This window comes from Muntiacus reevesi, chromosome 4 (assembly GCF_963930625.1).
Source record: "Muntiacus reevesi chromosome 4, mMunRee1.1, whole genome shotgun sequence".
Lineage (NCBI taxonomy): Eukaryota > Metazoa > Chordata > Mammalia > Artiodactyla > Cervidae > Muntiacus > Muntiacus reevesi.
The window spans coordinates 159,955,440-159,979,716 of NC_089252.1; the positions used below are offsets into that span (position 1 = coordinate 159,955,440).

The 24,277-nt window shown below is 37.4% G+C and overlaps 1 protein-coding gene across 3 annotated transcripts in view; it reads right to left on the bottom strand.

The window, feature by feature from the left end:
* Nucleotides 1–24,277, bottom strand: part of RAP1B (RAP1B, member of RAS oncogene family) — a 43,772-nt gene that overhangs the window by 11,645 nt on the left and 7,850 nt on the right. Inside the window, exon 1 of one of the 3 annotated variants that reach the window (XM_065934676.1) lies at nucleotides 1,793–1,815. The exons of the other annotated variants lie outside the window; for them this stretch is intronic. The gene's annotated coding sequence lies outside the window, so the exon portion shown is untranslated. Of the gene's footprint in view, nucleotides 1–1,792; nucleotides 1,816–24,277 lie in introns of those variants that run through there. 3 annotated transcript variants of the gene reach the window in all.

Below are 24,277 nucleotides of genomic sequence, written 5' to 3' on the forward strand. Positions count from 1 at the left end.
TTTTATTTCTAAACTTAGTGAACTTATCACTTCCATAGACTTCTCTCTAGTCCTGGAACACTGTCTCCTTAACTTTTGTGAACTGCACAGTTCTTACCAGATATTTCATGAAAAAAGATATTAAATAAAAGTTGAACCACCTTTCAGTTTTAAGAATATCCCACATGGTAGTGTGCATTCAATTTATGACAAATAAGTTGTTTTCTGTAAATGTGTAACTGAAGTCAGGTTTATTTCTTTTAATGTAAAGTCATTTAAAAATAGGATTACTTAGGTGGTAATTCTATTTAGTTCCACGTACACATTATCCAACCACACAGACCTACATTAGTATTTGAGAAATATTTAAAAATAAACTTAGGACTCTAATGAAAGACATCTTCAAATCTGTGTTTCTGAACCCAGCTAGAGGGAACATGGTAACTTTGGAGTCATAATTTACTAAACAGCATCCCAAAGAGCAAATCAACTAACTTTAACACAAACACACTTATTTCCCTGAATCTTTTATCCTTTAGGCAGCTGGGCTGTGCCACTTTTTGATTCACTTCTCTTCAACTGTTTATAACTTTAAAAAAAAAAGAGAGACAGACTTCAGTGAACACCCAGCAAAAAGCCAATCATCAGCAACTGTCTCCCTTGACTGACACTGCTTTTACAGTTGATAATTAATTCATTCCTGCCTTTGAAAGTCTGTGGCTTTTTGGACTTTGAAATTTCCTAAAGACTCTGTAAGACTAGTAGTCTGCTTTGTTCAGGGCAGGCAGTATCAGACCAGGGTAGCTTTCCCTTAAGTAATCAGTGAGTTCAGCTATTGAATGGTGTCGCTTATTCTTTGACAGTCCACTTAAGACCCTCATCTGGCATCATTCCAAGTGATGCCCTCAGACAAACAAGCATACTGAATGGGCTGCCTGTGTCCAACTTGTTTGTTCTTAGATTTTCCTATCACATGAGTCAGTAACAACAATGATGGGTGCTCCAGTCAGTTCCTTGAGCTCACACTGTTAAATCTGTTATTCTAGGATTTATTCCAAGTAGGTTTTTGTATAAGGCAATTTAGGCTTTTGATTTTGGCCTACAGTGTACTATTTAATACATATTTTGCCATTAGTTCATAATTCTTCAGCTACTTGCTTTGCTTTTTGTTAGTCTACCTGTGCAAAATTTTGTCTCATGTTCTGTTTTGTCCGGGACTGTTTTGTTTACATTCACTGTATAAGGGAGAGCTGTTTGGAATGGATGGACACATAGGTCTGAAAAGCCTCCAGTGAAATTCAAACTGGCCCCAAGCACTAAAGGTTGAAGATGAGTACAATCAGTGACCAATTCAGGCAAAGATGAGCGCAATCTTCACCGTGGGTCACTCACTTTCGTGACAGCATTACAGGGTCATGAACTGTAGGGCTGATTATGGGGCACCTTTGTAACTTTGGCTTGGTCAAGAGACCTGAAGATCTGTGTGTAAGAACACATTTGTTAAGAAGAATTTTTAAAACTCTTTCTGTCATCTTTCTGTGCTGCTATATCGTGCACACGAAAGTCCCAGCTGATGCTCTCAGGAGCATCAATAACGCTGAAAGGAGAGGCAGTGCCAGGTTCTTCCTAGGCTTGCTCCAGTCAGCTTCATGATAATGAAGCATGATTACGCTGGCGAATCTGAAATCAATGATTGCAGAGTTGAGAAAACTGTTGTCTGACACACAGGTCAAACAAGTGTGGAGTGATCAGCCCCTAGATTTGATGTGCCACTAAAAGATCTAGAAAAATGGCAGAATAATATGCTCCTAACCTGTCAGTATGGTTTCACTGAACTGACAACTTCAGCGGGCATCACGGACCATGAAGAACCAAGATAAAAAAAACACAGGAGAGAAATTCCTGGGATTTTTTTTCTAGGAATAATACAAATATGAAAATAAAATGCCTCAATGGAAAAAAAAATTAAAGCACACTTATATCATATCATATTCCCTCATAGCTCAGTTGGTAAAGAATCACCTGCAATGCAGAAAACCCTGGTTTGATACCTGGGTTGGGAAGATCCCCTGGAGAAGGGATAGGCTACCCACTCCAGTATTCTTGGGCTTCCCTTATGGCTCAGTTGGTAAAGAATCCACCTGCAATGCAGGAAACCTGGGTTCGATCCTGGGTTGGGAACTTCCCTTGGAGAAGGGAAAGGCTACCCACTCCAGTATTCTGGCCTGGAGAATTCCATGGGCTGTATAGTCCATGGGGTCGCAAAGAGTCAGACACGAATGAGCGACCTTTACTTTAACTTACTTTCATTTTCACTTTATATCATATTGGGAATAATTTACATCCAGTAAAAAGGCAGATCTTAAGCATACAGTTAAATGAATTTTGGCATATGCCAATACCCTCCAACCTCAAACACAACTCTCATTAATATTCAAACCACTTCCATTATCCAAACAGTTCCCAATGTGTCTCTTCCCAGTTAATTACCCCAACACCATTTTTTTGACTCTAGTGATCTCTTTCTTATTTGTCAAGGCTATACCTTTTCTAGGAAAAACTTCTGTGTCTTCTATAAACTTCCAATATAATCTTGACTCTTGTACTTACATCAGTAAATTACAAAAATGGGGACTTTGACAATTACAGCCTAACAACAGGACTTATGGCCAATTTTTAAAGTGTAAAAATTAACACTTTCAGAGGAATTAGAAACACAGAAAAATTATGAGGAAAAAAAACCACTCAATAATCAACTCCTCTAATTGGTATTCCAAAGATTCAAATAAGATGAGTAAGACAGCCTTCCTTTACTCCCCTGCTCAAACCTTTGGAAACTTACTCTCCCTGAACCATTGTCTCTTTATACCTCCCAAAATGCCTTTCTATTCCACTTACTCCTTGACCATACCATTGAAATGCACTACCTTTCTTGAGGGTTTCTTAGCAAAGGAAGAATTATACTAAACAACAGTCTCTTAAATTGCTAGAGTAGAAGTCAGAGCTGTAGAAATTGAATTTAAAAACTGGTCTAGAATTTAGTTGGAGTTATGTTTAAAGATTTTTCTAAATCTCAGGTAGACGAACAGAAATTTGTTGTAGAATCCCAACTGAATTACTAAGTATTTAATTTTATCATAGAAGAAAGAGATTAAGAGCAGGAGGACAGTAAAGACCAGATTCAAACAGTCCAGCATATTTAAAAAAAAAAAAAAAAATGGCCTTGAGAGTAGACGAACCTATTTAGGAAATATACAATTTCAGGGGTAGACTGGTCAACATTTAAAACTGTAAACAAAATGAACACAGGAAACAAAATAAAAAAATTAACTTCAGGAAATTTTAGAGAGAGACATGTTCCTTCTTTCTATAAATGGTCTAAAGACCTGAACAGGAAACTGAAAATGAAAAATTAGAAAATCTACAATAGTTGAGCATTTTCTGAGATCCTCACAAAGTAAACAAGCCAGGAAAAAAAAAAAAAAAACCTAAACCAAAAGGGTTTCGTTTTCTAAGAAATGGGAAGCTGTGAACAAGGACACTTGTACATACTATAAAAAGTAAACATTTTGGGGAATTACATTTCTTAATGAGATGACTAGGGTCCTTCTTTCTTGCCAGTTGCTTAATTTATCCATGGTATTACTTATCACTAGAATGAGACAGGTTCACCCACATTACTGCTTTATTAGTAATTTGTTCCTTCTATTTATCATTGATAAAAAGCATAGTATGGATATAGATGTTATTTTCTTTATCCATTCATCAGCTCATGGATATTTTGGTTTGTTTCCAGCTTGTGGTAATTATAAATAACATGTATCAATTTAATTTTAGTAACACAAACAAGAATTTAAACTGCAGAGCCCTAAGTTCACAGGAAATTGAAAACATTTCAAATTTTCAAGTAGGAAATATGAAAATCATCAACAGACTTTCAAATACAAAAACACAGTGACAAAACACATTTAACTAACCAATAAGCAGCTTTCTAACAAGCAATACTGATAAGAAGGAACCACAAATGAAGTAAGTCATCCTCTTTCATTAATTTTTTTGCCATATTTCCTTACATGGATAAAAAAGCAAAATATTTTTATCTAAATCCTATTAAATACCAATTCTTGGGATAGCATTTTCCTTAAAAAAAAAAAAAAAGCCAAGATTGGAACTAATACCTATTTTTCAAATCTATGCCTTCTACTACACCAGCTTTGAAAAACTGTTTACAGATTCTAAGCCAAGGATAAAAAAAGGATTTCATTATGAATGACAACTCTGATTGGCTGGCAATGGCCATTAGTTCAGTTTTTAAAATTTCATGCATAATTTTAAGAGGGGTAGAGTTATATCAGAATTTCAAAGGGGTTGTGACAATTGTTGTTTGAGTCACTAAAAACAATTGTTCTCATTCACTGAACCCCAAAGAGGGATAATTTTGACAGTATACCACAGTGGTTCACAGCATCAACATTTTAAATCCTGATTTTGTATAATCTTTGGCAAGTCATGAACCCTTTTAGAGCTTCACTTTCCTTACAGGGAAAATGGAGACAGTAATGCCTATACGGTAAGGTTGTGAGATGGATATACAAGAACCTAAACTCCACAAAAATGACAATGTTTGTCTTTTATTATATCCCCAGACCTCTAACAGTGACTGGCATATGAAATGTAATTTCCCTCAAGAGTCCTTGCACATAGTAATAATCAGTAAAAGATAGCTTTAAAAATAACTGTAATAGCAATCGTCTGGGCTACTGCTCAACACAGTGCAGCAGAACTGATGTTCCCTCATCTGAGAATCACTGCTCCACCCTTTGACCTCCTAGTTTAACAAAACACTAAGAAAGTAGGAGGAACACTGCTATTCCGTTTTTGTCTAGTTTATTAACAGAAAGTTTCTTCTAGGTAGGCAAAAGGATACAATGCATAGCCTAAGACTATCTTCCAATCATTGTGGGTTTCCATCCTTAATTTAGTCCTCCTATTACTACAACCAGTTTGGAATAGGTTATGTTAAAAACCAACTGAACTATATTATAAATTTAGCTCTACTTACTATATGCCACTAAATTCTAAGAGGCATTTTAAAAATATACTTTAACATCTCTGAAATTGGAATGTATCTTATAGGAAACTCCTGCTGTCAATACAAAAAGTAATATATATATATATTAATATATACTAATCTATCAGTATTTTGCATCACTTTAAAATGTAGTTTAGGGAGAAAAATAGTTTGCTCATTTTTTTCCTGACAGTTTTATTACTATAAACAGTAAATTTATAATACACAAATGAAAATTAAAGCCAGAAGGTGAAAGAGGAGTCATACAGTTTTCCTGTAGTTGTAGCATGTTATTGTAACTTAAAAATGCTGAAATTGGTTGGAATTAAAAAAAAAGGGGGGGGGTTACATAAAGGCAGTCAGAAGGTATAAACTTGCAGTTATAAGTATGTACTAGAGATATAATGTACAACATGATAAATAAAACTAACACTGCTTATGTTATATAAAAGTTCTTAACAGTAAATCTTAAGAGCTCTCATTACAAGGAAAAATACTTTTCCCACTTTAATTTTCTATCTGATGAGACAATGGATGTTCACTAACTTGTTGTGGTAATCATTTCACAATGTATCTAAGTCAACTCATTACGCTGAACACCGGAAACTTTTACAGTGCTGTACATCAATTTTATCTCAATAAAACCAGAGAAAAACAGATGGCCAATATAAACTCAAAAATGCCAAGCTTAGCCAATCACTCAAATCACAATGAATAATCATTATAAAATATTGATAAAAATATTTACTATTCTCTATTACATATAATGGGCTTCCCACATGGTGCCGTGGTAAAGAACCCACCTACCTATCAATGCAGGAGACGCAAGAGATGTGGGTTTGATCCCTGGGTCAGGAAGATACCCTGGAGTAGGAAATGTCAACCCACTCCACTATTCTTGCCTGGAAAATGCTATGGACAGAGGAGCCTGGTGAGTTACAGTCCATGGGGTCGCAGAATCAGACATGACTGAGCATGCACACATACACATGCACACACAATGCATGTAATATTCTTCATTAACAAGACCCAGGGCACACCCAAGGTCAGACATTACTGTCCCTGAGTAAGAACTACAAGATTATAAATCTAAAAATCATTGGGGAGGGACTTAGACGTGGTTAGCGTCTGCCTTGCAGCGCAGAGGACATGGGTTTGATCCCTGGTGGGGGAACTAAGACCCCAGATGTCGTGGAGCAACGAAGCCTACACGCCACAGCCAGGGAGCCCACCTGCGGAAACTACTGAGCCCATGCACCACTAGAGAGTCCGAGTAACCCAAAGAGAGATCCCGCGTGACACAACCAGGATCCCATGTGCCACAACTGAGACCTGATGCAGCCAAACACGTTAGTAAACAAAGAAGCAAAAAACACTGGGGAAACTTTAAACAAACACCATTATAAAATGAAAAAGAGATGTAGTAAAACACCTCTTGGCTCTTTAGTTCAGGCTGACATTTACTGAAGACCTACTCTGAACCAAGAATTGTGCTAAAACCTGAGAATTTAAAAAGAAAATCTAAGAAATGACACCTTCTATCGAGATTACTGCATTATAGCACTCAATATTTAACATGCACACGTGAGTACCTTCTACATGTTAGGCTTTGTTCCAGGCAGACAGAATAAAGTAGTGAATAAAATACCCTGCCCCCAAAACTTACAGTTGGGGGGTGTGAAGACAAAACCAATATAAAACATGGTAATCTGACAAGTACTATGGAGAAAAAAGTATAAAACTGGTTAAGGGAGATAGCAAGGAATGGAGAGATTATTTTAATCAGGGTGGTAATGAAGGACTTAAAGTACTATATAGCTCAGTACTCAGTCATTTCAACAAATTCATATTAAATCCTATTTTCAACGAAAGACTCTCATCAGGCTTTGTTCTGCTCAGTATTTTTAAATCAACATCTTTGGTAGGGTGATGTTCCAATTAATTTGTGGCTGAACTTAAATTTGGATTTGAGATAGTCATAGACATTTGTTTAGGATCCACAAGAGAGCTCAAGACTTCAGTGCGCCTCTTGGGGTATAAATGGGATTTCTGGAGGATTCTAAGCATAGCTGGTCTTACGAGGCAGCATTGTTCATTATGCACAAAATGCCCCTTGGCGATTTCTTTTGCTAACTCTATACAGGAGGATATTCATTATTACCCCTCACTGTAGAAAAACAGTACATGGGTCAGGACAGAATGTTCCTGACGCAAAAATACTCAGGATGCAGTCCTTAGGAGGGTAATGGCAGAAACATCTAAAGTATTTTCAGCCACTATCTCAGCCCACAGTGACTGTTCCTCTTTCTGACAGGCTGCATCAAATACTTTAGGACTTGATTATACACTCTCTTGTTTTGCTTTCTAAGAGGAAACAAAAGGTTGTAGAAGGCAATATTATCTTGTGATTTAAGAGGCTCGGCTCTATTTTAGAAGTTGCAGGCATGTAAATGCCTCCAGGAGCAAGGTGTTACTATTAAGGAATAGTGTGGATTAAGGCCAAATAGATTGAACACTTATACAGCTAAAGTCATTCCAAACCTAAAAACTGTGAATACTGTGAAAACCAACACACTTATTTGAGTTATGGAGATCTGGACTCTGGGTCACCAGTTCTTTTATTTCTGGACTAGATGAATTCTAAGGTCCCTTTCAATTCCAAACTATATTGTTACATCAAGTTTTGAAGAATTATAAAGAGAAATAATTTTTTAAAAATATCCTAATGTTATACCCCACCTTCTTAGTATAAAATGATACATCACTGTCCACTGAACAACATGGGTTTCAACCATGTGGGGTCTACTTATTTAAAAAAATAAATTCGTATTACACAACTGGAGGTGGGCTGACTCCTTGGATGCTGAGAGTTGACTGTAAAGTTATACTTGAATTTTTGTCTGCCGAATCTTCACGCTATTCAAGGGCCAATTGTGAAATTCTGTTTTGGTAATAAAACTTAATGATAATGCAAATATTCTTTTCCTAACTACACAATGGAGGTTTAATACTATAGACATTTTAGAATTATTTTTCAAATATAATAAAGCTAAATAAAAAGGCTTGAAACAATAAGGACAATCTTCCTATTCATTTGCTGTCCTATCAACACTACCGGGCACACAAGATGCAAAAGCCGTCTACATTTTCTTCTTCCTTCTGGCATGCTAGTCCAAAATGCTTTGTGAGATCAATCAAGGGTTCTTTCATACTAATTTAAGATTAGGGCATGGGCATGAGGTTCTCCCTCAGGAAATATACTTCAATTATCAACCCAAATGAAGAGATTGGTTGTACAGGATTATACATATTGATTACAAAGATTAAGATTGGGAAGTAAAATATAAAAAGAAGCAAAAGGTCATTGCAAGAGAAAAGTTTACATATAAAATATGCAAAAAGGTGGGCTGGGGACCAAATGTCACCAGGCTGACCGATAAAACACTGAATAATGGATTCTATTTAAAGGTGGCTTTAATTCTAGCCCGGATAAAATACAACACACCATCAAACCAAAGGAACTTGGTAAACTTTATTTATATTAATCCAGTAACAAAATTTGTATCCATTGTTACCATGAAAATGCTTGAAATCAAGATTATCTTAAAAAACAAACACATATTCTTTTTTTGTTTTTAATGATGGATCTAAGTTTTAATGAACAAAACAATTCCATATTTTAAGAAGGTGAAACCAAACAAATACTCAACTAACATTTTTAGAAACTTTTCTTAGCCAAGTATGGCCAATTCAGTTATCAATAAGGAAGTCATTTAGATAAGTTTGAGGACCAAAGTTAATTTCTCGTTATACCATAAAAGTAAAAACTATACTACCTTTGCAGTCCAGGGTTGTAAAACATGGATTCCAGAAATAAGAAGATCTAGAAAACTGGCTATTTATTCAACTTACCAATGAGTTTTCACTTATTTCTAGGCTTGTGTTTTATCTATAAAACAGTGATACCAATTTTCACAGTTACTGGGCAGGTTAAATAAGAACACATATTGGCTATAAAAGCCCTAAATGTTAGTTATTACCATATTTATTTTGGTGTTCCCTATTAGGTTCAGAAATGTTTGTCAAATAAAAGAATGAGTTAAAGACTAATAATTCATTTCAGCAAAGGAAAGAAGTATTTAAAAATTTTAAAAGGCCACTAACAAGTTAACTATTTTTAGATAAAATGCCATCTAAGTTCTTCAGTTGTTGACAGACTATCATGAATCCCAAGGAAAAAAGAACTACACAAATCCTGACATTAAACACAAATGAAGGGTCTTCCCTGGTGGCCCAGTGGTTAGCACTCTGCACCTCCACTGCAGGGGACACAGGCTCAATCGCTGGCTGGGGAACCAAGATCCCGGATGCCAAGCAGTGTGGCCAAAAAAATAAACACAAACATACACGAGATGCTCTGGGCATGGAGCTCAAAAAACTAAATTAAAAAAAAAAATTATAGTTTCTTATACTTGCCCTGTGGGAACTGTAACTTCAGTCAAAAAGAAAATGCTCTACAGCAGGAATAGTATGAAAACCAACAACTTTTGGGTTCCAGAGACACTCACATGCTCTTAACTCTATAATCTTATTCTTTAAATCAATCTTATTAATAAATGTAGAAAATAGGTTATAAGAAAGTGAAAGAAAGAGTGTGAAGTTGCTCAGTGGTGTCCGACTCTTTGCAACCTGATGGACTGTAGCCTACCAGGCTCCTCTGTCCTTGGGGTTCTCCAGGCAAGACTACTGGAGTGGGTTTCCATTTCCTTCTCCAAGGGATCTTCCCAATCCAGGGATCAAACCCGGGTCTCCCACATTATAAGCAGACGCTTTACCGTCTAAGCCACCAGGGAAGTCAGGTTATAAGAATCAATACTTAAAAAGTGACAGCAACATTTTATAATTCGTTTCCATTAAAATCTAAGGTCAAAAGGATCTCCACATAGCTTCAGTCAAATTAAAATTCTCCCGAAACGTGCTGTGTGACACAGGAAGCTCAACCCAATGTTGTGTGACAACCCAGAGGGGTGGTAGAGGATGGGAGAGAGGTTGAAGAGGGAGGGGACATATATATATATATATATATATATATATATATATATATATATATATATACATATATATACATATATATACATATATATACATACACACACACACACCTGTGGCTGATTCATGCTGATGTCAGGCAGAAACAAACACAACATTGTAAAGCAATTATCCTCCAATTAAAAATAAATAAAATTCTGCCAAAACATTGGTAATTCAAGTGATTTTCCTATCCTCAAGTTGTTTAGCTACAACTCTCCCTATATACCCCTACCCCACTCCCATTTGAAATTCTGTGATCTTAAACTATAAAGGGCTAAGTAAAAACACTTAACTACTGGTTCCTAAAGTCAAGTGACACTACCTCTCCTACTGAACACTTTCTGGAAGAGATGATATTTGATTTCTCCTTCCTGCCTCCTACTCCGAAAGTAGTCTTTTAGTACCTAAAGAGGATCACTATGCCCTCTTCTCACTCTTAAATAAAATTAACTACTCAAATGTTGAAAGAATCTGAACTAATCTTTTAGACACAATGATAGAGTTCAACACTTCTGAGTAGATTAGAAAATCATTGTTTTGGAGGAAAAATTGAGACATCCAAACACTAGACCCAGATGCTGGGAAAGATTGAGGGCAGGAGGAGAAGGGGACAACAGAGGATGAGATAGTTGGATGGCATCACTGACTCTATGGACATGAGTTTGGGTGGACTCCGGGAGTTGGTGATGGATAGGGAGGCCTGGTGTGCTGCAGTTCATGGGGTCGCAAAGAGTCGGACATGACTGAGTGACTGAACTGAACTGAACACTAGCTCAAACTCTCTTTTAAAAACAAAATGTCTGGAGCTTCTGGAACTAAAAGGTCTAGTGGTTAAGATTCTGCACCCCCAATGCAGGGGCACAGGTTTGATTCCTGGTGGGGGAACTAAGATCCTGCATGTCTCACAACACAGCCAAAAACACAAAACACCCTCCCAAACAAACAAAACCAAACTACTAACAGGGAACTGCAAAATAAACAGTAACTTAAAAACTGATAGGACAACAAATGGAAAATGTTTGTAATCTTACTAATTTTATACTCCACCAAGAAAAAGGTCTTTTTTGTAAACTAGACTTCCAAATCTACTCAAGCACAGAATTTGCAGACCATCAAACTGTTCATAGCATTTTCTCTAGCCTGACCGGACTTATAACACTTCACAGAGGAAAAAAATTCTTCCTTTCATGCTTTTCATGGATTAATATTGTCAGTAAATGAAGCTTATTCCAACATACAATATGATGTGCAATTGAAGCTGTTTCCAGTTTTATTATTGAACTTTTTACTGCAGTTAGTTTCAGTTCAGTACTTGATCACATCTCTGAGAGTATATACTAACTAGAGTATAACTATCAGTAATCTGACAATTGCGGAAGAACCACATAAAGAAAGCTTAATAGATTTCTTAGTCAATACATGAGCAAGGTAGTTAAGTGAACAACAACAACAAAAAAAAATCACAAAAAATGGAGACCCCAACAATGTTTCAAAAGCAGGCAAGAATAAATTAATGGGAGCTCAGGATCATCTTATTAGTTTCTATCAGCTGAATTTGTGTCCATCCTGGTCCCCCAGGTCCTCGGACATGTCCTAAAAATTACCTGTTAGCTTTTTCCCTCTTGTCAGATCTAGCTGTAATAAATTCTATAGGCATACATAATGACTCAAAAGATCTGCTGTGCCTGCTGAACTGAATTTAGGTAATGCAGTGTGGGCACTAGCTTTATTATCTGCTACATATCTTAGAATTACATACATACACATAACTAAGAGGCCTTAGTTAACTATATTTTAAATCGGAAAAAACCAAATGTAAAATAGGAAAATATAACAACAGTTAAAGAGCACAGATTTTATATCAGATTACCCGGGTTAGAATGCTGGTTCTAACACATATTATTAGCTAAATGATCTTGGTCATGTTATTTAACCTCTCTGTGCCTCATTTCCTCATCTGAAAATGGGAAAAAATAGTATTTCTTTAAGTTAAAAAAATTCAAATAAAGTAACTTATTCCATGCAAAATGCTTAACACAATGGTACTTTTTTTTTTTTATCCTATCTAGCTGTCTACAGCGCTTAAAATCTGAAGCACCTGAAAGGCTTCAAAAGCATACTATAGTATACTACAGAAAACCGTGTACCCTAGGGAGTTGTCATTTGTCTCTCTTTTTCACCCCATTACCAAGTCTGATCCATTCTACCTTGATGTCTCTGAAATCAATTCCATTCTCTCCACTCCATTACCTCATAAGGGCTCTCATTATTTCTCATGTGGAAAAAGGGGGATATGGGATGCAAATATGAAGGGAAAACATTAATTTATTACACACTTGAATGTTCATGACCAGATAAGAGATGTTAGCTTTAATTGCAAAGATAAAGAGGTAGGGCATTCCAGAAACTTGAGAAAAAACAAATATAACAGCTCTATTTCAGTAGCTTTTATATCCTAGAAGATGCTTTGTAAGTTTAGAACTTTACAATGTTTATAGCATTTGTACTGTGTTAGCTCACAATCAAGTCGAGTTTACAGAACAAAACATTATTGCACAGAAGAGAACCGGCTGCCTAGAAGGACATGCTTAGTTGTGTCCGACACCTTGTGACCCCATGGACTCCAGCCCATGAACCTCCTTGTCCAAGGAATTCTTCAAGCAATAATACTGGAGTGGGTAGCCATTCCCTCTTCCAGGGTATCTTCCGGACCCAGGGACCAAAACCACGTCTTCCTCACGCAAGAGAACACTTGCAATGCAGGAGACCTGAGTTCGATTCCTGGGTTGAGACCTGAGTTCGATTCCTGGGTTGGGAAGATCCCCTGGAAAAGGGGATGGCAACCCACTCCAGTCTTCTTGCCTGGGAAATCCCAGACAGGGAAGCCTGGCGGAATATAGTCCATGGGGTTATAAGAGTCGGTCATGACTTGCAAGACTAAACCACCAACAAGGATATGATAGGCAAGCTTTCCCTAAATGGATATTTAATCCAGACCAATGGATATTTTAAGAAATAGGCAGATTCACTGGGAGATGAGGGCATTCTGGGAAAAAAAGATTAGCATGAGAATTCATTACATCGTGAGTACATGGGAAAGGGTGGCAGGTGTAAGAGGAAGGGGACTCCTGACCTGTACTCTGTAAGAAACTGAGAAACAAAGTTTCTAAGTTGGGAAATGAACATGTGTGTTATAAAAGAAAACAGAACAAGAGTATTAGTTTTCTGAACTCTAGGAAGTTTAGTGCAGGTAAAAGATCATGACTTAAGTCAGGACAGTGATAGAAGGAATAAAGAGAATGGATACTTGAGAAATGTCTAAGTCAGAATCAAGAGAACATGGGGACAGACTAGAATGGGTGAGGAAAGGAAAGTGAGATGTAGCAGGATCAAACAAATGGACACAGAGGTCATTAAATCAGACAGGGAGCCTAAGACGAACAGATTTGGTAGTACGGATCTTCTACCTTTTGGTACAGGTCTCAAAGACAGTGGAGGAAAAACTGACAATGTACAGACAAGGCAGTAACATCTTTTATTGGTAAAGAGATTAGAAAGATGCTCAATGTCTGTATTCAAAATGCTTCAGGTATAGAACAGAACACTGATTTGTTTAGCAAGATTATAAATGTACTATGTGTAGTATGTTTCACTCAATATTTCTGGCTTATTAGTTTGAAATGTACACTTTATATTGTGGGAAGAAATATCAATAACCTCAAATATGCAGGTGACACCATCCTAAGGGGAGAAAGCAAAGAGGAACTAAAGAGCTTCTTGATGAAGGTGAAAAGAGGAGAGTGAAAAAGCTGGCTTAAAACTCAATATACAAAAACATCTGGTCCCATCACTTCATGACAAATAGATGGCGGAAAAAAGTAAACAGTGACAGATTTTATTTTCTTGGGCTCCAAAGTCACTGTGGACAGTGACTGCAGCCATGAAATTAAAAGATGCTTGCTCCTTGGGAGGACAAATCTAGTCAGCATACTAAAAAGCAGAGCCATCACATTGCCAACAAAGGTCCATACAGTCAAAGCTATGGTTTTTCCAGTAGTCATGTACGGATACGAGAGTTGGACCATAAAGAAGGCTAAGTGCCAAAGAATTGATGCTTTCAAACTGTGATGCTGGAGAAGACTCTCGAGAGTCCCCTGGACAGAAAGGAGGTCAAACTAGTCAATCCTAAAGGAAATCAACCCTGAATATTCACTGGAATGCCGAAGCTCCAATACTTTGGCCATCTGATGCAAAGAACTGACTCATTGGAAAAGACCCTGATGCTGGGAAAGACTAAGGGCAGGAGGAGAAGGGGGCAACAGAATGAGATGGTTGGAAGGCATCACTGACTCAAAGGACATGAGTTTGTGAGATAGGGAAGGACTCTGTCAAATAGTGAAGGACAGGGTAGCCTGGTGTGCTGCAATCCATGGGGTCACAAAGAGTCAGATGCAACTTAACAACAAAAAAATCTCAATTTTAAGGTTTTATAATTTTAGTTGTAAACCTTTATCAAATGAACTCTGCTGGAGTCTTTTGCCTGTTTATGAGAAAAAGAAATATGAGCAGAAAAAATGTGTACAAAACCAAAAACCCTTCTAGGTTTAATGAGTTTCTCAGTGTAAAACACTCAAGTGACTAGCTTGTATTTTACAACAAACCATAAAATAGAAAAATTATTTGCCTACACTGTATCTTTGAACTTTGTCTTTTTCCTCTTTATCTGAAGCCTTTTGTACACGGGAGAGTAAGCACCTTACATCCTATTTCTGATTTCTCTAGGAACAGATACTACTGCTATAGTGACAGTACTGCCAGTGTTTATTCCATATTCTTTTAAAGAAAGTCTAGTCTAAAAATAAAATCTATTAAAAATCAACAACAAAAAAATCAACAAAACTACTATCAGCAAAAAAGGGCAGATTTTCTTCTCATGTGAAAAGGATATAGCTCTTCTTAACTTCAATGTAAATGTTCCTGTTTTCTTGTCTTCTCAAGTTTTTTCAACATTCAGATCTCTCTTTACATTTCTAGAGAAGACTATAATGTTGGATACACTTGCTTTAGGGAAAAAGTAATTTTTCTACAACAATGTGGTCCAGGATATAAGCCTGCAAGTCTCACAAGGTGGCAAAAAGAACCATAAAAAGCTAAAATACCAAATGGAGTCTATTCACATTCTTAAAACAAGAAAAATAATGAAAGAATAACAATCAAAAAAACCCATCCCAGAAGAGCCTATTTTAGCCATCAAATTAAGGACACTGTTTAGCGTCCCAGAATAGTTTCTGTCCCACAATGGCTTAACTGCTGACAAAATTTCTAAGGATTTTTAGTAGCCATTTTAAGTTATACACCTGCTATTAAAGATATCTCAGCCAAACTCTGATTTACATAACATGAACAGACACAAAAGCTAATTTCAGCACAGGAATGACTATGCACACATTACCCTAGATGTTTCTTTACAAACACAGTCTCTGTTAATCTATGGTCAAAGCTTAAACCACTTGAGGTAAATTTCAAGCTGCCTTGGACTTTGCTGTATCTAATAAAAAAAATACATTTAAATAAAGCATTAATCATGTGACAGATGTTAAAAAATTTAGCACTACGTTCTGATAATATGTGTATGTATGATAATATCATACACATATTCCAATTAGTCAAATGCATTTTTATTTGAACATTAAAGAATGTCTGTCCAAAATAAGTAATATTCAGAAACTTAATAAAAGCCCAAGTGTCCCAACACTCCTCTCCTCCGAAGCCAATTACCTAGTTACCAGGCATTAATTAAACTGTCCTAACAGTTATAGGGCTTCCAAGGAGGCTCAGTGATAAACAATCTGCCTGCCAATGCAGGAGACATGGGTCAGGAAGACTCCCTGGAGAAAGAAATGGCAACCCACTCTAGTATTCTTGCGGAAATCCCATGGAAAGAGGAGCCTGGCAGGCTACAGTCCATGGGGTCGTAAAGAGTTGGACACAACTCAGAGACTGAGCAACAACAACAAACAGTTATAAGCAAGAAAGACAGCTACACCATCAAGTGGACTCAGGGTGACCAACAGTCTTGGTTTTAGCATTCAAAGTCTTGTGTTGCAGGAACTTCTCCGTCCGAGCAAAACAAGGTGGCTGGTCACCTTTGGTGGAACACATACTGATAGGAATTTTCTCCCTCTCATGTTTCATAGTTTTAAAGATGTGGAACTGTGAAAGCTTAGAAAACATCCTGCAAATGGACTACAAAGCTTATCTTTTTTCACTATCATTTTCTTCTCTGAAACAAAATATGGAAATTAAAAAGCAAACTGTGCATAGCAGCACTTGCATGAGCCAAGTTTGAGTGTTTATGGTAACAAACAGTATTTGTAGAGCCTTTACAATTTATAATGTATTTTGACGTGACTTTTCTCATTTGGATAAAAATCCAAGGAATTTGTCATGAAGGAACAGTGTCCCTTGCTTAAGTAGGAATTACAGCTTTCATCGAATTAGTATCTGAATATGCATTCAGGGCAAATGATCATGAGGGTTACAAGGATGAGCAAAACATACTTATTCTCAAGAAGCTTACAATTTTCTAAGAAGAAAGATGAGACAAAAATCATGGAAAATGTGAGAAACATAAAAAATACTATGGAAATTGCGCAAAGGGTCAGGAACAGATTTATGAAGAAGACAGCAAATGCCTAAAAGGTTTGGCATTAAGGAAAACGTGCCAGAGAAAAGTGAAAGTAAAGGCACCGAAGGCGGCAAAATGTAGGAATGTGATCAGACCACAAGAGAAAGCACCGTCTGAGCGAATCTCAAGGTAAAAAAGAACAAGACAGTAAAAACAGAGAGAGAGTCTACAGCTAAGATAAAATGAAGATCTCTGAGGACTGGTCAAGAGATCTGACTCATTTTGTAATCAACAGTAGTGGATATTTTGAAGAAAACTATACCAATATGGAGAAAATTAAAGGCACTTCCCCTTGTCAAAATTTATGAATTTTTAATTGAAGGATAATTGCTTTATGCTTTACAATATCGTGTTGATCTCTGCCATAGCTCAGCATGATTCAGCCATGCATGTGCGTGCCCAGTCACCTCAGTCGTGTACAACTCTTTGCAACCTCATGGACTGTAGCCCGGCAGGCTCCTCTGTCCCTGGGATTCTCCAGGCAAAAATACTGGACGGGGTTGCCACGCCCTCCTCCAGGGGATCGTCCCAACCGGGGGATCGAACCCAGGGCTCCTGTATCTTCTGCATCGCAGGCAGCTGCTTTAGCACGAAGTCACCAGGGAAACCCTGTACATATATATCCCCTCCCTCCCGAACCTCCCTCTCACATCCCACCCGTCTATGTTGTCACAAAGCCCTGGTTTGAGTTCCCTGAGTCATACACCAAATTTCCACTGGCCATCTATTTTACATATAGTATTGTGTATGTTTCTATGCTACTCTCTTCATTTTCCCACCCTCTCCTCCCACCCCCAACTGTTCACGAGTGTGTTCTCTATGTCTGGGTCTCTACTGCTGCCCTGCAAATTGGTTGATACAGTACCACTTTTCTAGATTCCATACATATATGCATTGTTAACACATGAGGTACTTTTTAAATGAATAAAAGGAGTTCTAACAGAAACCAGAATACATCTAGAAAAGTTTAGAATTTTATTAAATATGATTAATATATGACCTACTTTTAAAATGCATGAATTGATCTGTGAGATAAAATCTATAACAAAGATGATGAAAATAAAAATTCAGAGCTAAGAAGCAAAACTCTGCACAGAGGAGAGAAACTGCGGGACTAGCAGCAGACAGTTAAGACCACTGGTCATTCCGTTTCACCCCACAACGCCGTGTGGGTACGACGCAGCTACTACGGTCAGACAGTGCAGATGCTAGACCCACGCATCCTACCGCCGCCCTTTTATAACCAGGTGCTAACTGTCATACCTCACCATCCGGTATCTAAAGCACCCTGAGATCACTGTTAATACCACTACCATGCAACATGGCACTCAGGGAATTTGCCTAAGATCTCATCTGTACCAACAAATGAGGCAAATACACGGGGCAGGCCATGTTTTTTGGACTCCCTGAAGCTCAAACAGTAAAGAATCTGCCTGCAATGCAGGAGACCTGGATTCAGTCCCTGGGTCAGGAAGATTCCTCTGGAGAAGGGAATGGCAATCTACTCTAGTATTCTTGCTTAGAGAATCCCACAGACAGAGAAGCCTGGAGGGCCACCGTTCATGGGGTTGCAAACAGTCAGATACGACTGAGCGACTAACACTTACTTCACTTATTTCTTACATCTTCCCTCAAGCTGCTTTGAGTATGCCTAAAGCATTAAAGGGCTTTCCTGGTGGCTCAGACAGTAAAGAATCTGGCTGCAATGCAGGAGACCTGGGTGTGATCCCTGGGTTGGGAAGATCTGGTGAAGGAGGGCATGGCCGCCCACTTCAGTGTTCTCGTCTGAAGAATCCCCATGAACAGAGCAGCCTGGCGGGCGACAGGGTGCGGGGTCAAAGGTTTAAATACCTCATGCCCAGAGATCTATATATACCGTTAATTGCCGTATAACCAACACTTAACACAGTGCCTGGAATACAAAGGCAATTATTTGTTGAATCAATCAAAACTAGTTTCCAGCCCCAGAGCACAGGTTGGCTAACTCCAGCCCACAGGCCAAATTTTACCATGTCTGTCTTAGGTAAGTAATGTTTTGTTGGAACACAGCCATGCAGTTGCGTACTGTCTGCAGTTACTCACACTAAGACAGCAGAGTCAGTGGCTGTGACAGAGACTATGTGGTCCAGAAAGCCCAAGACATTTATTAACTGGCCCTTTACAGCAAGTTTGCTGATACTGTCCTGGAAGAGCTAAGGACAGATTCTGTTCATTAATTTACTGGTGGAAAAGGGCTTTTGTTCAAATAGCAACTCAAAATATTAATGGCTACCTGGAGTGCAGTTGTTAATAATGGTTCTGGACACAAAGGGAAGAGAATACAGTTCTCAATGATCAATGTCTGTTATGGTTTAGGGAAAGGAGAAACAGGATTGTAAATAAAAACCTTTGAAAACTTCTGCTGTAGAATATTTTATAAAACCAGCATTGTTGTCTGATAGTTTCACAAAGATGAATTAGCTGCAAAATAATATGAAAAAACCTCAACAGAAAATCCCGAAAAGGAATCGAGAATGGTTCATGTGAATGCTTAGGACTCTCTCAAAAACAACAATTCTGGTTCTGGCATGGCTGATGTAGCTCTATTTTACAACATTCAAGAGGCACCTTATTCACCTGGTCAACAGGTTCAGTTGTTTATTTGTGAGGATGACAAAATTATTATTAGGAGAACTTAAGGTAAGACTCCAACATATCCCCAAACTCCATCATGTTTTACAGATAAAACTGAAAAGGGTATCTTGGGTGAAGTGTATTCTTTACATGTGACGCTAAATTTGATGTATTAAATCTTCACACTTTGATTATGGGAGTGGTTAAGATAATAAACAGCCTAGCACTAAAGTATTCACGCCACTAGGGCTCTGCAAAGTTTCCTTTCAGATTATTTTTAAAAGTTCTTTGTTTCCTGGGCCTATGTCAAGTCCTTGTGCCCCAGCTTCCAAGGAGCCTGCAAAAGCTGGTACTTGGCATTTTCATTTTCTACAAAGCAAGATCATCCATCAAGACTCATTTAGGTCTGCGTGTTTTCAGACACTGAGTCTCTCTAAAGATAAACGTGAACACCCACGTCTGTATGTTCATATGAGACATTTATAGTCAGATATTATGTTTCTGATAGATGCAGCCTGGCCAGGGTATTGGCCACACCCTGGCAGGATAGGAAGCAAAGAGCCACGCATATTTAAGATGTGGCTAATCGAAGGCACTGATGGGAATGGTTGGGAAGGGATGTCTCAAGGTCAGATCAAATTTAAATCTTAAAGCCCCAAAAGTCTAGGAGAATTAAGTGATATTAGACCAGTGGTTATCAATAACATCTCTCAATATCATAGGAATTGGATATGTCTGTGTTTTTAAAAGTACTCTAAAAGACTGATAATACCTTCTTTCCTCAAGATCCTAAGACCTATATCCCTAGCAAAGAAAGGTCAGAGTCTACCAGAGCCTGTACTATTCTTTTTTTTTTTTTGCTTCCAATTAAGTGTTCCCAATTTAGTACAGAAAGGTCTTTGTGTTCCTGAGGCTTCCAGAAATATTTTAAACAATCCTTAGTCGTTCAAATAATCCACTATTAACAGCTTAGCTTCCACACATCACACAAAAGAGGAGGCACCACCACTCCAAAGGGATGACTATTTGGGGGAGTAAGAAGGTTAACCAGATATTTTACTATGTTCCTAGTGAAGCCACATTTTCTCCAATCCTCCTGAATTTGTGAGTCCAAAATTTAACACTTACACCAAAGGTGTTCAATACTTTTTGCAGAACAGGTTGCAGAATGAAATGATTACATCAACTACGAAGATATCCTCATTAGTTAGGGAAAATATTTGTTTTCATGCATTTCAAGAAATCAGAAGTGAAGCTCTTTACTACCAGCAGATAGATTAGAATTCAAGTTAAGGGTTAGGATTCTAAAACAAATCACTTTCATTTCTATGAATGGAAAAGTGTCACGAACATTTATTTTAACATAGATATTCAGATTTTATAATATACTACCCTCCACAAGCATGGGGGAACACTTTTTAAACAGAACTTTACAGTCTGTTTCAACATAAGGCTGAATTCAGAAATAAACAGAATTAGTCTTCTATGAGAGAAGGAACAAATGACTACACAAATTTTTATTTCATTTTAGTTGATTACACAAATTTTTATTTCATTTTAGTGTTACATTTCTGAGATTTTAATGACAAAGCTTAATATGATTGCCCCCAAATGCATTTGAAACCATAATAAGAATGCCGTAATTTTAGACTGTGCGTTTATAATTTTCATTATATTCTAAGTGAAATTTCAAGACCAGGGCACTCCTAATGGAAAATTTCCTAATAAAAGGCCACAAGTTCAGAGGAGAAAAATTAACCAACTAACAAAAGACAGTGGAAGCACAGGTACTTAACATAATTTTCTCTAATAATTTTACTATCTTAATCTAAGCAGCAGTTTATGTTAGCTAATGCCCACACTGGTGTAACGTAGTCTAATTTAATAGTTCTTCCTGTTACACTCTAGCCTCCTCGGTTTATTTACAGATGCACTTAGTACCCAGTAAAATAAAGACCACTTAGAAAAATAAAGGGCACACCACACTTTGGAAGCCATAAACAATGCTTACATTTGGCTTTTTCATACATTATTCCACTAACTGGTATAATCATTAGGTTAATAAGCACTTTTTAAAATAAAGTAGCTTTGAAACATGCCTGTCTTGGCAATTATGGATACAAGTCAATATCTAAAAACAGCACACATGTTTGCATTCTTGGACATTAATATACACCAAATGAAAGGATAAAGGCAATGAGGACTGAAGTTAGAAGTAATTAGGCTGCTAGAATAAGGTGAGCATATGTGGACAACAAAAAAATGGGCAGGTACTTCTCATGATCAATCCTGAGTTCAAAGTAGGATCTTCATATTTTTAAAATTCTTTCCTTGTCAATACCAGGTAATTCCACCAAGGATGTTACAATAGAGATTATGTTAGTCCTACAATATGCCTATTCTAATTTTCTCGTGTGCTCTAAGCTCACAATTAAATGTATTACATAATTCTTAGAAATCTATCAATTGGGAGGCAAACTGCAGGGTATAAGACTTTCAAAATCAAAGAAGAAACCTTAGCTAAAATATGAGCTCTCAAGCATTATATTTAAAAAACAAACAAACAAAAAAAACACCACTACTTTCCAGGCACTAATATACACTCATGAATCTCCACTACTTTCAAACATTTAACTGGACTCGAATTAGGTGGTTCTCCCATACCTTTTAAGACTTATCACCCTCAGCAGTGCCTTCCACCCTAAGTCTGTGTCAAAAAGAACTCCTTGGCAGAGACTGTTTCTATACTAACTTCTTCACAGTAACATTTTCAGACCCTGATGTCCTCACCAAAGACACAAAGTAATGAAGAATAAAGTCTTTCCACTATTTAAGACCGGTTTCTCAGAAAATTTGAAATCAGAAAATCTCTGAAACCTAAAGTTTAATTTAGTGGCAAAACCTGACCTAATATAAAATTATTATACAGAAAGATTTCACCTAAGCACTGATGTGAAGCTATTTAGTTTTATTTATCCCATTTACTGTAATTATTTGTGCTTCGCTTTAGAAATATTAAGTGCTTGATACTCTTACTAAAATTCAAAACAAATCTTTCCCCAAAGTATGGACCTATAATCCATTTCACAAACATTTACTACAGCAAAATATTCTTGAACATACTTTGCACTTTTCTAATTTCTGTGTTGTCTACCTGGGGTTCACTGTTAGTCTAAAACTTACATACCCCTTCAATATCATGTACACTCTCACCTCATTTTCAAGGTCACCTTGGACTACTAAAGTCTAATAAGAGTTTTCACTTCTTACCTTGATTCTATAAGCATTCATCTGTATCACTCATTTGGGTATTATCTGGAACTTCCATTTACATTTTGTGATGATTAAATTTTCATGTCTTTGCTAAGAACCTTTTGTGCATAATAACACAATTTAATCATAACATACAGTAACTGAGAACGACTGGCTCTCAATTACAGGTAGTCAGATGAATGAGTCCTCAAGAGACAGATGCCCTAAAAAATGAGGGACTATAGCTGGAAATAAATGTAACACTTAAAAAAAAACCAGTGTAAGAAATAGCCTATGATGGGAATTGGTAAGGACAAACCATTGAACACTGTATTCTCTCAACTAAAATTATACAATTTGTCAGACTAGCCATCATCAAAAATCTACAAACAATAAATGTTGGAGAGGGTGCGGAGAAAAGGGAACCCTATTGCACCGTTAGTGGAAATGTAAATTGATACAGCCACTATGGAGAACAGAAAGCAGATTCCTTAAAAAACTAGGAATAAATCTACCAAATGATCCAACAATCCCACTACTGGGCATACACCCTGAGAAAATCACAACTGAAAAAGACACAGGCACCCCAGTGCTCACAGCAGCACCATTTACAACAGCCAGGACATGGACGCAACCTGGACGTCCATCGCCAGATGAGTGGGTCAAGCAGTTGTGGTACATACACACCATGGCTATTACTCAGCCACCAAAGGGAATGCATCTGATCAACGCTAGTGAGGTGGATGAACCTAGAGCCTGTCATACAGGGTGAAGTTAGAAAGAGAAAAACTAACGTCGTATGTTAACGCGTATATATAGAGTCTAGAAATACGGTACTGATGAACCTATCTGCAGGGCAGGAATAGAGACAGACTTTGGACACAGCAGGGGAAGGAGGGGGGGGCACAAACTGAGAGTAAAAACAGCAAAAGTACTCGCAACTCACACACACAGTGAAGAAACTTTTGCTCTAATACCATAATTTCTAACTGACAGATAATATTGATTTATCCTCCACACAGGATCCTCTGGCAGACAAGATATATCAATCACTAAAGCACCATAGTGCTTTTCAAAGTGGAGTTTACCATTTTTGCTCAGTAGCAGCCCTGCTCCTTAGAAAGAGAACTTCTTCATCACCATTCTCTCTTTCTGTTCTACTTCCTGCCCTTTCGCCTCTTCACTGCCTATTATTACTATCACTACTTTCATGTAAACAATATAAAAGTATTATAAATGCTCTTCTGTATTCAAAAGCTTGCAAATCTAATCTTTTCTTTGTTGAAGGATGACCAAATATGGGAGAGAGCGCCCAAAAAAAAAAAAAAAAAAAAAAGCTTAAGTATAAAAAAGCTTAAAATAGAGGGAATTTCAAACATGCTTTAGCTAGCAAATAAAAACTATACAAGCAAGTGACAACTTTGTGACTACTCTGCATGTCCAGGACATAAAATATGATCTTAGTATGTTGTCTAATTCAGAACAACCAGAATGGCTGACCAGTTAATTATTTAACATAGGGAGCATGAAAGCTTCCTATTAAACTCCCCTACCTTACTGCAGGATTAGCTCAAGGAGGCAGG